General features: G+C 38.4%; 1 protein-coding gene across 6 annotated transcripts in view; it reads left to right on the top strand.

The window, feature by feature from the left end:
• AFTPH (aftiphilin) overlaps positions 1-12,621 on the top strand; it is a 67,970-nt gene that overhangs the window by 28,846 nt on the left and 26,503 nt on the right. The gene's annotated exons all lie outside the window — the stretch shown is intronic.

Genomic DNA, 12,621 nt, shown 5'->3' with positions numbered 1-12,621 from the left:
CTTATTAGCTAATTGACGGTTCCAGTAAATCCTTCAGTATTACCCTTTACAGTGATTTTAAAAGAAGGTTAAACTGAGATTTGGATCTTTTTTTTTTAAGCTTAAGAATAGAATGTTAATTTTTTTCCATCAAAGACCTAGGAAATTCAAGTACGGTTTTGATTCCAGGAGAGAACAAGCAGAATTTGAAACCTCATTCTGTGCCAAAGGCTATAGTGAATTGAAGAACAGAAAAACAACTAGAAAAAAGCAAATTTTTCTTTTTCCTCATAATTTAGCAGCTACTAAAAGACTTGGGGTGAGGGTATGAGATGAATTAAGGTTTAGTCCTAAAATAAGAAATAACTATAGGTTCACTTATTGTAGTTGTATTTATTTGCCTATACTTTCTTACAAATGTACTTGTTAGCTCTTCCTAGAGAGTAGGTGTGTCGGGGAGAATATTTTTACCCCTTACCTCCTATACATTATCCTTTTTTGATTCAGACTCTTTCAGAAAAGATTCATTAAGATTCACTTTGACCTAAATTAGCCCCTAGAGGTGTAGCTTGATATCTAGGTTGTTCCCCAGTCCAGAGTTCCACTCTGTGCTAAACTTTACCTTTTTTCAACTCCAGGGGTGTGGAAGAGGGCACTCCCTTGAACCTCACTGCCTTATACTGACAATTGATATATGTAACTAACACCTGATCCACAAGCTTATTTTAAATATACCGTTAATAAACTCAGAATCTACAAACTTTATTTCTCCAGTTATCTTTTGCTAAGAAAACCATTTTCAATTGGAAATCTTTCCAAAGTCTTTGTAATTGAAATACTTATATTTCATTGCCTTGATAACTTTGAGACAGTAAGATATTAGAGAAATTATGGTATTACCAGTTGGTGTGCATAGCTAATCGCTTTTTAGTTGGCTTTTGTGTCTAAGTAGTTTAATTTGCTAATTCAATTATTACATGGTTTGGCTAATGTGTATTATTCCTATTGAGCAATTCATTATTTAGGCAGAACCTTGCCATTTTAAACAAGAAGTGAACTAATTATGATGCTAAATGAGGACTGTTGCTTTTGACCTAACCCTTTCCCTATTTAGTTTCATCTCACTAGAGGATAGGGTGACACTGGTATTGGGTGATCTTTAATTTGTAGCCTTAGAACTTTTAACATCATCAGATAATGAATTTTTTAAAGTGTGACCACTCAAGTAGGAATTTCTTGCATCATACAAGTTGATTGAAGTTATTTATGTATAATTTGATAACTGGATATAGGAGATAATAAAGCATATGGGCTTCATGGAATCTGACAGATCTGAGTTTGAATTTTGACCCAGCCTCTTAAAAAGCCTTATGATTTTGGATAGGTTACTTCTGAATTCAGCTGTACATACAAAGAAGGTAATACCTACTTCAAAGAACTTCTGTGAATATAAAAGGAAATTTTAAAATGAGTGAAATAATCTGCTAGAAAATAAGAATTTTATAGTATGATTCTTTTTTTTATAAAAATAAAACAAACTGTATAGATGGGGCAAGATGCATTAAGAGTTTCTGAGACCAGGTGCAGTGGCTCATGCCTGTAATCACAGCACTTTGGGAGGCTGAAGTGGGTGGATCACTTGAGGTCAGGAGTTCTAGCCCTGCCTGGCCAACATGGTGAGACCCTGTCTCTACTAAAAGTACAAAAATTAGCTGGGCGTGGTGACGTGCATCTGTAATCCCAGCTACTCAGGAGGCTGAGACAGGAGAATAACTTGAACCCAGCAGGTGGAGGTTGCAGTGAGCCGAGATCACACCACTGCATTTCAGCCTAGGCTACAGAGAGAGACTGTCACACACACACACACACAAGACTTTCTTAGATTTGTTTGGGTAAGGCCTCATGCTTCTATTTTTGCTAATGGGTTATGGAAAATGAACAGAATTTGGATGTTGGGAAAGAGAAACTGCTGGAGGAGGCCAGAAGAAGTTTGGGAAGAAAGTTGAAGTAGTGAAATGGATAAACCCTGCTGAGTAAGTGACTGAGTCAGAAGTGGAGAAAGATTGAACAAAGACTCTCGTTCTTACCCTGCTGTTGTGAAAGAGAATTGCGGCTGGCACTTTCTTTCTTGGGCTTCAGATTCTGCTAGAAGAGTGCATTAATTTAGCCCTTTTGGAGAGGATTAGATTTATTAGTATTTTTCTTAAAATGTTTTCCCTAGTTGCTCCAGACAGTGTTCGGAACAGCACAGAATTCCTCACTTTTTTTTTTTTTTTTTTTTTTTTGGAGACAGAATCTTGCTCTGTCACCCAGGCTGGAGTGCAGTGGCACGATCTCAGCTGACTGCAGCCCCCGCCTCCCGGGTTCAAGCAGTTCTCCTGCCTCAGCCTCCCTAGTAGCTGGGACTACAGGCCCATGCCACCACGCCTGGCTAATTTTTGTACTTTTATTGGAGATGGGGTGTCACCACATTGGCCAGGCTGGTCTCGAACTCCTGACCTCAGGTGATCCACCCGGCTCGGCCTCCCAAAGTGCTGGGATTACAGGTGTGAGCCACCGTGCCTGGCCTCCTCACATATTAATAACAGTAAGCATTAAGTTTTTTAGTGGTAAAAGTTGAAATGATTTATTTCTGTTCAATCTTACCTGGATGCCACAAGTGTCCTGAACAAAATGCCATCAAGTGGTTTTGTCCGAATTTTGCTTTGACAGAACGTGTTTTAGAATTCAGAGCTTAATTAAACAAACGTGGCAATTTGATTTAATTTGTTTGATTAAACAAGCATGGAAAACAAATCTTTGTTTTGTGAAGTCAGACAGATGGTATAGTTGGTCATTTCAGATTTCTTCCACTTTTCACTATTTGGTATGTGACATTGTCCAGGTCCCCATTTCTTAGCACTTTCCTGTTTTTAGCCCACCAAAAAGATATCTTAAAATGTTAATAAATATGTCTTCGTTGGGGTTAGTGCAATAATTTGTTACTTAGGTAGCGAAAAGTCAAGCAAGAATTCTTTCAAAATTAAAAAAATGTTCGTAGCCTAATTCTCAGCTGTGGGTCCAGCCAGTCTCAGAGGGTTCAAGCTTTGATGTAAAAGCCATACATGAACATTATTGAGAAATAGATATCTTGTCCCTTCGGTGAATAATTTTTTCTGAGAACCTGAAGTTTAGTATATTTCATTCTTTTGTTAACATTTGTATAAATTGTAGAGAAGGTAAGTAGTGGTATCTCCATTATACGAATGAGAACGAGGTCTTCACTTTTTGGCTAAAGATTTAAAACAACAAAATGCAACAACAACAACAACAAAACCTTCCTTACATTTCAAAGCAGTCCTTTTTTATGAGTGTTATTTTAACAATTTTTTTTCTGTCCTGGGAAGCCAGGAAATTTTTTTTTAACTTTTTTGTTTCAGAAAGAAATCTTGATTGAAATAACCAAAATGCCTTGTTTGATAGATACATGATAAAAGAGATAATGAATGTCATAAGCACTGCATTTAACCCTGAGCTTTTGTAAAATTTTAAAATATTGTTCTGGATATCATTTAGAAATTTAGGTAATTGGTAAGTAATCTGTTTATATTAATTGGGTATAGAAAAGGAGGCTATGAGTTATTTTTTATTAGACATCCAATTGATAATGCTACAGGGAAAATGTTGTTAGCTGAAGATTTGTTTTGAGAGCTTTGAAAGTCAAGTGCCACCAAAAAGAAGAGAATTACTAATACCTTGGCTTGTGTTAGTTCAAGATTAAGTTACTGGTTTGTTTTGTTTTTGAGACAGAATCTTGCTCTGTCGCCCAGGCTGGAGTGCAGGTGCAATCTCGGCTCACTGCAGCCTATGCCTCCTGAGTTCAAGCGAGTCTCGTGCCTCAGCCTCCCAAGTAGCTGTGATTACAGGCATAGAAACTCAGTCTTCTTAAACTGAAAATAACCAGTCCTACCTTTTTATCTTCACTTATTTAGTCATCTAGCTAATATTTATGCAGGTTTTCCATCCTGTGAACACTGGAACATACAACTGAAAACAGAAGTAAGCAACAAAATAAGAGAATTAAGATGTAAGACTTTAGCTTTCCTTATAGATCTTTCCTTATTTAACTATTTCGATAGAATTTCCTTTTGCTATTTTTTCCTCAGAAAATTTGACTATCTGGTGTTTAATTTCAAAATAGAAATGCTTTATTAGATTTATTCAGAAACTGTACAGAAGGGAAAAATCATGTTTAGATCTGGTGAATATTACAGCTGGTCACTCTTTATACAGCTTGAAATTGGGGATTGGTAAGTATACAGTTGTAGATTGTACTTGATAGCTTACTTAATATTTAATGGTGCTGCAGCATAAGATATCCTCTTAAATGGAAGATTAAATTACCCAGTGGATTTTAATGTTTCTTCTAAACTTCTACTTGAGTGTGAAACCTAATGCTATCAATATTAAAACTATTGATATTAATCAACTCCTGTCCCTAAGCAAGAAAGGAAAACTAACTGGAAATAAGTTGAAGGAATATCAAGAGTTACCTTAAATATAAAATACTTAAGTCATTACTTAATATCCTTGATACGGTCTTGGAAACTGCAACTTTAAGTGAAAGGACATATAACAAAACCAATTTTACCATAGGCTAACTGATATAAACAAGAGTTAAGTTTCTATGGCATCTTTCTGGTCACAGAAACATCACTGAACCTCTAAATAAAGAAACAAAGCACTTCTAATATTAAACATTGAAATAAATGTGAGCTATACTTACATTTAAGAAAGATTACAAAGAACAAGAAACATAATTACTTACCCAGTTTTTGGTGAATCAGTGAGTGACATCACTCATAGTGGTGCTGGGTAAAATCAAGGGATAAACGTTTGCAAAGCAAAAATGATCTAAGGAGCACCTCCTACCACCATACAATTCAAAAACAATCACAAATCTGGCAGGCTCACTGGGCACTTTCATACTGCATAATTTATTGCTGTGCATTTGTATGATTATTGTAGACTTCACGAATGTTTATTTTGTAATTTATTCTTTTTGCAATCTACTTATTCCAGCTCAGGGTCACCAGTGGCCAAAGCCTATCCCTCCAGCTCAAGGTACAAGGCTGAAACTATTCCTGGCCTGGATGCCATTCCATTGCAGGGCACACTCACACACACATACCAGCACTTACTCAGACTGGAACAATTTAGACAATCTAATGTACACATCTTTAGGATCTATAAGGAAACTGGCATACCCAGAAAAAAAACCCATGTGGACATGCGGAAAATGTGCAAACTCCACACAGGTAGTGGCTGCAGCCAGGAATCAGTTGTTTTTCTCATCAACATTACAACAAAATGACATTATTCAAGGACCTGCTGTCCTTTAAAGGAGATAGGCATTTGAATGGCATAAGAACCAGAGTCTGGGGTCCTGTGTACACCCCTCTGGAAAGCTGAATGAGACTTGCAATACACTTAATCTCTTTATGCCCAGATGTAGTCATTTATAAAATAGAGGTGTATTAGTTAGAGTTCTCCAGATAAACAGAACCAATAGGGTATGTGTGGAGGTTAGGGAGGGAAGGATGGGGAGGGGAAGTAGAAGTGGAGGTAATAGAGAGAGATTGATTATTGGAAATTGAGAAGTTCCAAAAGCCACAGTGCATAAGCTGGAGACCCAAGAGCTGATGGTGTAGTTCCAGTCTGAGTCCAAAGCCCTAAGAACCAGGAGAGCAGTGGTGTAAGTTCCAGCCCAGAAGCCAGCAGGCTTAAGATCTAAGAAGAGCTGATTTTTTAGCTCAAGTCCAACTGAAGTACCAACTCAAAATCAGGCAGAAGTTCCTTAGCATTTTTGTTCTATTCAGGTCTTCAGCTGATTGGATGAGGCCTACCCACATTAGGGAGGGCAATCTGCTTTAGTCAGATTACCAATTCAAATGTTAATCTCATCTAGAAACACCCTCACAGGTACTCCCAGAATAACATGTTTTCGCGTTCTTTGGTTTGTTTTTGAGACAGGGTCCCATTCCGTTGCCCAGCCTGGAGTGTAGTGGCATGGTCTCTGCTCACTGCAGCCTCCACCTCTTGGTTTCAAGCAGTCCTCCCACCTCAGCCTCTCTAGTAGCTGAGACTACAGGTGTGTGCTACCACACCTGGCTAATTTTTGTATTTTTTATAGAAATGGGATTTTGCCATGTTGCCCAGATGGTCTCCAACTCCTGGGCTCAAGCAATCTGCCTGCCTCTGCCTCCCAGAGTGCTGGGATTATAGGCATGAGCCACCATGCTCCGCCCCAGAATAATGTTTGACCAAATGTCTGGGCACCCCATGGCCCAGTCAAGTTGACACATAAATTTAACCATCACAAGAGGGAACACCTTACATCCATATATAGCTTTCAGGATTTATGGAAGACTGGAACCTGTTTGTGACTAAAACGTGCCAGTCGAGAAGCTCTGCATTAGATTAAATGGCTTACTTGCACCAATGGATAAAGTGAAATGGCTGCTTATATACCCTGGGACTTTCTTCCACTACCTCCAGACATAAAGACATGACAGAACTAGGAATGAGTAAAAGTTGTCAATTCATACATGAAGCTTTGCCCCACTGATGAATTAAACCATTGGGTAATCATTTTTTGCTTTCCCAGAAACCAAATCTGGTTTAAAAAAAATAATAATTATAAAGACATTCAAGGTAATGAAGGACCCTGATAGGAAAATGAATATATAAGAAATGAGAAAATTGGGAAAGAGGGAAAAGCTATAAAAGCAAATGTACCTTTGAAGATGTGGTGTAGCCAAGGATGCATTACGACTTTCCTGAGCCCTTTCTCCATAAAATGTGTTTTTTGGTTAACAGGAAGTAATAGGGAGGGGCCGGGCATGGTGGCTCATGCCTGTAATCCCAGCACTTTGGGAGGCCAAGGCGGATGGATCACTTGAGGTCAGGAGTTTGAGACCAGCCTGGCCAACATGGTGAAACCCCATCTCTACTAAAACTACAAAAGTTAGCCAGGCATGGTGGTGTGCGGCTGTAATTTGAGCTATTCGGGAGGCTGAGGCAGGAGAATCACTTGAACCCGGGAGACAAAGGTTGCAGTGACCCGAGATCGTGCCACTGCACTCCATCCTGAGTGACAGAGCGAAACTCCATATTGGGGGAGGAAAAAAAAGAAAGTAATAGGGAGGCAAATCAGAATTTGCGTGGGATTACCCCCTAGTTCTGGCTCTTGTTAGTATACTCACCTGTCAGGCTATTTTGAGAGCGAAAGCTCCTGCTTTGGGCTACTTTCCATTCAGAATGGTTTTTGATAGGTATGAACTAGTCTAAGCACAAGTATACTTCTGTGTAAGTAGCATAGCTCCTCTATTTGGCTTCATAGCATTGGACATTAATAGAGAAAATGAAAAAGGAGGGTATGGTACCTGCCTTGAATAGCATTTGATTTTTAATCCTACATTTATCAGAGCCCCAGTTTTTAAAATGTTTAATAGCCAGATGTGCTGTTTGCCAGGCTTAGAAGTTGGTACTTCTATGAATGAAAAGGTGTGACTGAGTCACATAAACTGGTATTCAGCTAGCCAGTCATCAGTTTATTCCATATTCAAGGGAGAACCAAGGACTATTTTTCCTCTTTATACTTTGAAGATGATGGCATTTAAAATTCAAGTAATTGGGGCTGGGTGTGGTGGCCCACATGTGAAATCCTAGTGCTTTGGGAGGCCAAGGCAGGAGGATTGCTTGAAAGGAGGAGTTCAAGACCAGCCTTGGCAACATAGTGAGACGCCATCTCTACAAAAAATAAAAAATAAAAATTAGCCAGGCCTGGTGGTGTTCACCTGTGGTCCTAGCTACCCAGGAGGTTGTGACAGGATCGCTCGAGCCCAGAAGTTCAAGGCTGCAGTGAGCTGTGATGGCACCACTGCGCTGAAGCCTGAATGAGCGAGTGAGACCATCTCTTAGAAAAAAAAAAAAATCAAGTAATTGCTGTAAATATTATTTTAATTTGACGTTTAGTATTGTAACATCAGCTAAATATTTAGTATGCTAAGTGTGCATTTATTTGTTACCTTCATATTCAGAATGCAGCACTGACTCTTTAGTAAGAATTAACAACTAACTTTGTTGAAAACAATGAATTGTAGTGTTAGATGAAATCATTTGCTTTAAGCATAGTTATCACCGCACCATTTAACAGGTAAATCCCTTATCTAATTATGGCTAGAAATGTTTGAAAGACCACAAAATGTGGGGAAAAACATGATTTAGTGAAAAGAATGTAGGCTTTGGAGTCAGACTTTGAATCAAATATCTGCTGTGTACTGTACCACCAGTAAGGCTATGGTACTTACCTGAATCTTCCTGAACTATAGTTGCTTCATCTGTAATATGAAGACAGCAATACTTCTGGAGTTTCTTTTAGAAGATTCATGGAGTAATACATGTAGAGCGTCAAGCATAATATGGTATATGAAAGACAAAATTTGGCTATTTTATGTCTTGTAATTATTTAAATATGCCCAACCTGTGTATAAAAATGATTTAGATGGCTTACAATAAGATATACTTTTATAAGTAGAACAATTATGCCCCCTGCAGTCCTAAATGAAGGCGAAGTGCTTTTTTTTTTTTTAATCTAGTGCACATTAATACCAACTATGTGCAGGAACCCAGGTACTAGAAATTCAAGAAAAAGACATAGTCCCTGCCCTCAAAGCTCTTGTAATTTTTAGAAATTGGACTTAGAACTGCTTTGATGACAACATAATATAGTGGTTAAGAGCACCTACACTGAAACTATACTTCCTGGGTAGGAACTCAGCCTCTCCACTTAATATTCATGTGACCACAGGGAAGTTAACCTCTTTCTGCTCTGCTTTTCTCATCCAGGAAATGGAGATGATATTATTACCTCCCTCATATGGTTCTTTTGAAACTTAAATGAGCTAAAATTTGTAAAGCATTTAGAATAATGTCTGCCACATGGTGGGCACTATGTGAGCATTAAATGAAAATTATGATACATGATAGCAAGCTTTTGCAGCTTCTGAGTAGGTTTCAGAGTACATCTTTTGATCTTTTGCTGAATTTAGGCTCCCACTTTCTTGAACTGGGTTAAAATGATATTGTTTGCTTTACTTATACTGCCTTACGTGCCTAAGGAAACTAGAGCTCAGCCAGTGTCACTTCACCAATTCTAAATAATAAAGTATCTATTTTTTGGAATTTTACATCTAATTCAAGTCCACACGTACTGTAATATGTTAGTAAATGTCACTGTTTGATGCAACCTTTTTCTGCATTAATCTGCTACAAGGAGTTTGAAGATTTGTGTTGTGCCCCCACCTAATCAAAACCAGTAGATTTCCCATTGTGGCTGCATATACTCTGTATTGAAATAGGAGTTCACATAAGCAGAGTAATATAAGCAAAGTTCCTTTGTACTCATAAGAAGAAATCCAAGTTTCATATTTTACTTTAACTTGAGTTTTGATGTGATACTGAATTTTACTGCTGATTTATTTGCATATGTTAAACTATCCTTGGCTGATGTTGAGAGGATGATTGTATTTTAAAACAGATTAAAATAATATATGTACCCCCAAAAAATTTTTGAAAAACAAATTTGAAACCTTTGCCACTCTCACAGTTTTGATACACCTTTTATCCCAAGTACTCAAATTTTATGTTCAAAATAGCAGTGATTTCTTTAAAAAATTAGTGTCTGATCACAATCTGTTTGGGAAAATCTATTTCCTGAAAAAAAACCTGTCTGGTCATAAGAGAAACTGTTCTTGTGGTAGGTTATTTTAACTTCTCTTCTTCTGAGTATTACATTAGTTATATTCTTGTAACTGTTCTACTTACCAAGTTATTTGGACTATGTTACATCACATTTTTGAATGTTTAACTTTATTGTGCTTCTTGGATAGCAAAGTACTCTTTTTGAGATGGAGTCTTGCACCTCTGCCTCCCAGGTTCAAGTGATTCTCTTTGCCTGGGCCTCCCAAAGTAGCTGGGATTACAGGCACCAGCCACCACGCCCAGCTAATTTTTTTGTACTTTTAGTAGAGACACGGTTTCACAATGTTGGTCAGGCTGGTCTCGAACTCCTGACCTTGTGATCTGCCTGCCTCGGCCTCCCAAAGTGCTGGAATTACAGGCATGCGCCACTGCGCCCAGCTGAGAAGCAAAGTATTCTTAATGCCTAATGTGTGGTTTATACATTTTGTGTTTCATAATGCAATCAAGATTTAAGTCATAATGACTGTAAGCCAACCCCCAATATCCAAAATTTAAACTCTACAAGGAGTAACTATAGCAGGTTTCATTTATATAAGAGACTCTTAAAAATAGATACTTAAAAGCTAGGTACTTTTTTTTTCCCCAACTCAATAGGATGACCTTGGGAAGGATGCAGAATGCTTAGATTATTTAATTTCTTGTTATATCATAATATGGTAGAAATTGATAAATTGAGATAAGTATTTTCATAGTGATTTAGAATGCTAAATCATGGTAGAGAAACATTCTTAGTGAGCTTTGATTCTAGTTTTGACATTCATTTATTTCATTCCCTGGCAAGCCACCTGTGTCTATATGTATCATTTGTATAATAGCAGTAGTAATGATAAAAGCTGCCACCTCTGACACCCTCGGTGCCAAATATTTAATCCTCTGAATTATCATCCACCTCGTGAGGTAGATAGACCCTGATATCTCCAGATTATAAATGCAGAAACTTCGCAGAAATGGTGGTAGACGCCTATAATCCCAGTTACTTGGGAGGCTAAGGCAGCAGAATTGCTTGAACCTGGGAGGCCAAGGTTGCAGTGAGCGGAGATTGCACCACTGCACTCCAGCCTCGGTGACAGAGTAAGACTCCATCTCAAAAAAATAAAAAATAAAAATAAAAAAAATAAATGCAGAAACTGGAGTCTTGGCCCCTGGATCTATAGCCCTCTATTGAAGTGTTGTTATACCAGTCATTTACTTACTGGAATTAACTAGTAGTAAGTTAAATTTGGCCTTATTTATTACCCAAAACAAGATAGTGGTGAGAAACTCATTACAGGATGCCCTTACCACCAAACTGGTCTTATGGAAATTGATATACTTTTTTTTTTTTTTTTAGACCAAGTCTTGTTCTGTCACCCAGGCTGGACTACAGTGGCATGATCTCAGCTCACTGCCACCTCCACCTCCCCTGGTTCAAGCGATTCTCATGCCTCAGCCTCCTGAGTAGCTGGGACTACAGGCGTGCACCACCATGCCCTGCTAATTTTTGTATTTTTAGTAGAGACGGGGTTTCACCATGTTGGCCAGGCTGGTTTCAAACTCCTGAGCTCAAGCAATCCACCCGCCTCGGCTTCCCAAAGTGCTGGGATTACAGGCGTGAGACACTGCACCTGGCTGGAAATTGATACACTTTTAAAAATAAAATGTCAGAGTAAATTTAATAAAAATCTTTGGGCTGGGCGCGGTGGCTCACACCTGTAATCCCAGCACTTTGGGAGACCGAGGTGGGTGGATCACGAGGTCAGGAGATGGAGACCATCCTGGCTAACACGGTGAAACACCGTCTACTAAAAATACAAAAAATTAGCTGGGTGCGGTGGTGGGCACCTGTAGTCCCAGCTACTCAGGAGGCTGAGGCAGGAGAATGACGTGAACCTGGGAGGCAGAGCTTGCAGTGAGCCGAGATTGCACCACTAAACTCCAACCTGGGTGACAGAGCGAGACTCTATCTCAAAAAAAAAAAAAAAAGAAAGCCTTTGTTCATTCTATTAGTTGCTGAATTGTTGAGGAGTTTCCCTCCTTGTGTTGGGCAATGCTGTTAGTGGATTCTGGTTATTTATTATTTACTGCTCTACCTCAAGGGGCAAACCATGACCCACAGGACAAATCTCCTGCTGCCTGTTTTTGTAAATAAGTTTCATTGGAACATACCCATGCTTATTCCTTTACATATGGCCTACAAAGCCTAACATATTTACTGTCTGGCTCTCTATAGAAAAGATTGCTAATCTGCTCTATCTTATTCAACGTAAGATTTGAAGCAATCTAATGTAATATCTGATCCTAAACATATATGAAACTTTCTTTAGAAATTTCCATTCAACTTATATCCTTTTTTGCCTCAGCTTCATTCCACTCATTTGAGAATTTTACTGGTATCTTGACACCTGGAAGTTATGTGTAACATTGCCCAAGTGGTTGGATGTGTTTTAGGGTCATTTCTTTCTTCCTGTGGTAAACATTTTTTTCCTATCCCATTAAAAAGATAACAAAGAGGATACAAGAAAGATTTAATTTACAGAGAAATAAAATTTGGCCATGTTAGTTTTTTGTTTACCTTCCCTGCCCAGGAGGAGCCAATCATGTATCCGATTAGGTGGTTATCTGATCCCTTTGAAAATAATGTCTGTCCGTTCTCTCTGTTGAGGCAAGTGAGAGCAAGGGCCCCTTGATGCACTCAAGTTTCACAAGCCTTGGGATCTTGAGGCTACCTTTTACTTAGGGTTCATAATTGATAGTGAGAACCTTTTCCAATATCACACACATGAATATAATTATGATGTGAGAATAACTTTTGTAGAATTACAAAAGAGTACCCTAAGACTAATTATGCAGTGTTAAGTT

Source organism: Pan paniscus, chromosome 12 (genome assembly GCF_029289425.2).
Source record: "Pan paniscus chromosome 12, NHGRI_mPanPan1-v2.0_pri, whole genome shotgun sequence".
Classification (NCBI taxonomy): domain Eukaryota; kingdom Metazoa; phylum Chordata; class Mammalia; order Primates; family Hominidae; genus Pan; species Pan paniscus.
Note: the sequence above shows the minus strand (reverse complement) of the source record. Positions and strands in the feature narration are given on the sequence as shown.